This window comes from Pteropus alecto, unplaced genomic scaffold (assembly GCF_000325575.1).
Source record: "Pteropus alecto unplaced genomic scaffold, ASM32557v1 scaffold121, whole genome shotgun sequence".
Taxonomy (NCBI): domain Eukaryota; kingdom Metazoa; phylum Chordata; class Mammalia; order Chiroptera; family Pteropodidae; genus Pteropus; species Pteropus alecto.
The window spans coordinates 17,236,276-17,241,812 of record NW_006434369.1 but is presented as its reverse complement, the minus strand read 5'-3'; positions in this window follow the sequence as shown (position 1 = coordinate 17,241,812).

Below are 5,537 nucleotides of genomic sequence, written 5' to 3'. Positions count from 1 at the left end.
TTGAATTGTGCAGTCTCAATAAAAGGCTCAGACGATCCCAAGAGGTGCTCTGGAGCTCAGATTGTTACCTATGTTTCGAAAAGCCAAAACTCAAAAAAAAAAACATCAGAGTTTGGAGTAAGGAGAGGTTTATTCATTGGGAAGGCACCAACCAGGAAGATGAGTGACCTCATGGTGTGTCAAATTTATGTTTCTCACTGGAATAGGTTAAGGATTTTTAAAGGGTTAGGGGAACAAGTATGTGGGAATGCTGGTTGGGCAGGTTTTAATCAGAGGACCTTGGAACTTGGCCATTTATGGTAAAAGGGGCATTAACACCAGATCTTCCTGGACAATGGACCCTTGGCTTCTGAAAGGGTTCCGGTGTTCAAGTTCCTGTTATGTCCAGGTCCTTTGGTTCCATGTATGTGGCAGGGGGTGGGGATGAGGTGGGTGAGACTTAATTCCAGGTGCAGCTGGAGGTCAAAGTTCTCTCCACTGCGCATGCTTCCGGCTGCATGACTTGCAGTTTTTGTCTGTGTCTCTGAAAAGTAACTCAGTATCTTGTTAAACAGGATAGGACCATTTTGAGCTGGTTCTATGGTTACAAGATGATCCTTCCGAGATGTCCCAAATAGAAGCAAGGAGGCTAAACCTTTATACTTTCCCCCAGTGGGCCAGCTCTTGCATGGCCCTCAAGGAAGTGTCCATGACTTTGGATGAAGCAGCTCTCTTTAGCTGAAGGAAGCACTAAGGTAGAGGCTCAGCTGAGGACCATCAGTGGTCCAAACTCCAGCAGCTGGGGAGATGACAGCCTCATAGTCCTGAAGGGGGAATCCACTTCCTTAATTAAATTGGAAATTTGTAGCCTTAACTTCTTTGCAGTCTTTCATGCACATATGGTCTACAACCTCTAATTCTGTTGCATTTCTCTGACAGTTATGTGAGTCCCAGGTCTTGCGGGACCCAGGTCTGGCGGGTCCCAGGTCTGGGTGTGATCCAGGCACGTGGCTAGGAATAGGACCCTGGATTTAGAATGTTACATTAGAATAGTAGGGCGCCTGCACCTAAAATATGTAAATATAATTCAGCTTATTGTATCACGCTGAATGCCACTATTGTATGTACTCTGATATATGTGGAGCCCATGCGGTCTCCTGGAGAGCAAAAGAAGAGCACAAGAAGAAGGGGAGCAGAAGAAGAACAGAAGCAGAAGCACACTCCCCGCAATAGAATTGCACTCTCCGCAATAGAAGCACATTCCCCACAATAAAGTTGGTGCCTGCCATTTCATTCTCATGGTGGCCTCTTGTACATTCTTCTAACTGGGTGTCTCACCACTGAAACCTTCCCTTCTCTATCAACTCAGCGCTAACATAGTCCATGTAACAAGCTCGACTGGAGTGCTAATGCAGGGAGTGGCCACAATTTTCCAGCGCTGCCTAGAATGCGTGTGAAGTCTTTACAATTGTGGGAAGCAGCATTAAAAGGCCCATTGTTGCTGCACAAGTTAGTAACATATATTTTATCAGTACAAATGCTGCCATTTTGCCATTGATACATCCAGCTCTCACAGCCATATCTCGACTGGTCATAAACTCCAGCATAGCAAAACGGAATGGTATGTCTAAGCTGTGCTCATTCAGAGAGCATCTAAAACATTACATTTAATAGTTCAATTTTACAAAGGTGGTAAATTAGAAGTATCTGTATTTTTAAATGATTTTTCAATTCACAAAAGATTTATCATCTAACACTACACAGTAAATTTTCTTAAGTGTTAAATATCATCCTTGTTGCAAAAATTTGAATTAATTTCTCATTCATTACCCCAAACTGTTTCTATATCAGATCTATATCCCATTTATTCAGTGACACATTTTAAGTGCAGCATGCTTGTGAGGCAAGTAGGAAAGAAAGAAAGAAATCCGCACTGAGCTTCTTCTGTGTTCTACAACCAGCTAAGGTGCTTTACACATGCACACACTCACATGCACGCCCACACTTACGAGGTAGATAATCTCTCCTTCTTGCACATGAGGAAACTGGTTCAGAGGGGTTAAGACAATGGCCTGGCATTATGCAATGCCAGCAAAAAAATCAGCAATTGCATCTCCTGCCGCCTGACAGCACATTTTCTGGAGTTTCACATTCAAGCTGTTTCCTAGGTAACCAGCACACAGCCCCCAGGACTGTCTGCATAAAAGGGAGGAATCAGAGATCCATTTAATATCTACTCTTCCCCTCATTTCCTGCATCAGCAGTGCTGCAGTCCTTTGTCAGGGCATTATTGTGGCGAAAACAGAAAGCCCAAACCTTGCCGTGGGGTGCTATTTCAAATGAGACATTTCTGCTCACTGAAGGACCAGATTCATTGAGAATCTTGCCCGTCAGAGCATTGAGCCTGTTTCTATTTTTATTCACTCCCCTGCCTTTTCCTTTTCTCTCAGGCTTTTTGTCCTTGTAGCAAGTTCTCTTTACTGGCTCCTTATTCAAATAAGCCTGTGCCCTTGAGGAACACTAGGATCTCTTCCACTTGGTCAAAGGGCTCTTGCAGAGTCCTTGCCATTCCCTGGATCTGCATGTGACCAGGACAGGCACCAAGGCTGGCAAATGTCTGTCACATCCCTATTTATCCTGGTGCTGAGTCTTTGCTTATTGTGTGCTCTCCTGTGATGGTCGTTGCAGATAGCCACTGAGACCTAAAGAATTTGCTCTCCCTGCTCTGCTACAAGAGACAGGCTTAAACTACGAGATTAAATAAGCAAAGGGAATGGGAGTCAAAGTAGTCCACTCCCTCACCACCTTCAACAATTTGATCTTCATCAATCCAAAACATTTTTTCTTACTAAGAAGCTGGAATGTACTTCGCTTTTATGAGCACCTCTCTTCGGATATAAATATTATTAATAAAATTCAATCTCATGGGTATTGCTGCTGAAAAACATTTTTCTTGGTAACAGCAGGTGCAAGAAATATGTTGTAAATGTCTATGGCCAGTCCTATTATGCATGATTAATGTGTTGCTATTTTAAATATCAATGGACACTATAGCATGGCTATCGGTCAAGGTCAAGAGGCATCAGCCTAACTGTGGGGCTGGCCCACAGGGATGGGGAATGGCAAACTCAATTATAGGGGTGTGGAAGGCATCGACATCCAGAGATCTGAGCTAGTGGATGAAGGTTCCTGGCACAGTTTCTGTCAGTGACAGCATCCCAATTCAGGCTTTTAGTTCTGGACAGGCGGTGGACAGGGACAAGACAGGGCTCAGTGCCCAGGTAGCAGGGCCAGCAGCTAGTTCCAGCCAGAGGATAGGCTGAGTCAACACACAGCCCCAAGGCACTGCAGCTGGCAGCTGGATATTAGGTGATCTAATTGAGTTAATAATAATATTTCTTGGGTGTGGTAATGACATTGTGGTTCTATGAGGATGTCTTTGTCCTTAGGAGGTATAAAGTGAATCTTTTAGGGGTAAAGTGTTGTGATATCTATAATCTACTTTCAAATAATTCAGCAAAACAAGTATATAAATACAAGCAAATGCGGTAATATGGGCAAAACATTAATAGCTTGAAATTAGAGGACGGGTACACAAGGGTTGACTGTGTTCTTCTTTCAACTTGTAGGTTTTAAGTTTTATTTTTTAAGTAAGTGTTTTTAAGTTTTTGTTTGTTTATTTGTTTGTTTTTTAAGAGTTAATGATTAGTTCTTGGCCTGAAACAGAAATCAGATTTCCTCAAAACTGGACTAGAGTTAAGAACTAGAGTAAGTGGTATGTTTAATATTTTGCTGACTTCTTTCTTATAAATGTGGTCTAGTCCAGAAAGGATGGAATACAGTAAAAATGCTACCATTAAATCCACCAGTTAAAATACGTTTCATGAAGCAGGCTGGTGAGTTCCATTTTTATCTTGTGTTTTCTTGTTCTCACATTTTCAGTGCTTAATTGTTTTTCTCATTCAAAAGAGCATTTTATCTGATTATCCATCCTGTGGCAGGAAGTAGAAGGGAGTGCTGCCTGGAGATTAAACCACAAAAGTGGAAGTTAAGTCTTCCAGATCCCTTTCATAGTTCTGCTTTTATAACCTTGAGGAACTAACTTGATTAACACAAATATACACAGAGCCAGCACATCTGGCCAGTTGTACATAATTAGTAAGAGCATTAAAACTTAGATATTCTATATTTTGATGTTTGTGCAAATATAACATGAATGCATGTCTCATATGGGTAAATACATAAAAATCTCATGATGATGCCCATCTCCCCTCCTAAATGGTAAGATCCTTAAAGGCAGGGACAGTGTCTGTATTATTTATATTTGTGCCCCCATCGCCTAACACTGTAAATGTTTGTGAATAAATGAATGAATGAATGAATAAATGAAAAAAAGTAGAAGAAATGTGATAATACTTAAATTCTACAACAGCTAAGGATTATGCTGATCCATAATACCATTGTTTTTATGATTTATCACGTTTGTAGACTAAATATAGCAGACCGATGTCCAATGCTCATAGGGGGAAAAGCTTGGTTAACAAAATAGCATCATAAGTATGTAAACTGTGTAGTTGAGCAAATAGACGGTAATATGAAAAATAAAGCTAACTTTTGTTAGAACAGTGGGATTAAAGGTAGCCTTTTTTATTTTATGTACTATTTTGTTTTTAATAAAAAATAATTTATAAATGGGTATTATCCCTGGAGGCAAGCTGTTTAATACATAAAAGAAATAGCACAACATGGAGAATTACTTGCCTCTGTCCATGTGGAATCTAGATTCAAAAAGCACATGATGATTTTATTAGAATATTGGGAAAGAGAAGAGAGATGTTGGAACAAAATCCCAAAGCACACTGAGCCCGGTGCCCACAACAGCAAGAAGGAAGACACAGACAAGGAGATGCACACGTGAAAACAAAGTGTAACTTCCGTGATAAACATCATAACTATACAAGAAGAGCAGAAGGTCAACTTTGAATTAGAGGAAGATGTCTCGTAAGTGGTCTATTTAACGCTTGACAAACTAAATCTACTCACTTCAAAGGTGAAAATAGCAGCACCCTTTGTTTGCACATGGTTTCATCCAGAGATCCTAGAGTGTCCTAAATTGTAAGCTTAACTGCACTGAATTCAAAAGCTCTGTGGTGGATTAAAGAATAATGCCCTCAATAATCTTCGAATTATGCTTATCTTCACCAATAATTAAGAAATAAAAATAAAATAATAGTGAGATATCATTTTTCATCAAATTGGCAAACTTTTTAAGTTTTCTAAATTCCTTAAAATTGATCTTAATTTCTATCTCAAGAGCTCTTATTCTGTTTGACAGAAACAACCTCAACTTAGTCAATGTAGGTTAATCTTGGTCAATTAAGGAGATCCTCAGTCAGCTCAGGGTTTCACCCTTCCCACTTCTCTTTTAGGTTGATTTTAAGTTACAAAAGATATATGTGACGTCAGGGCATGTCAGAGAGGGGCCGTCTTGCATTCTCCATTCATCCTCATCTATCTATCTATGCTCATGTCTTTTCAGGTACCCACATTCCACTGTA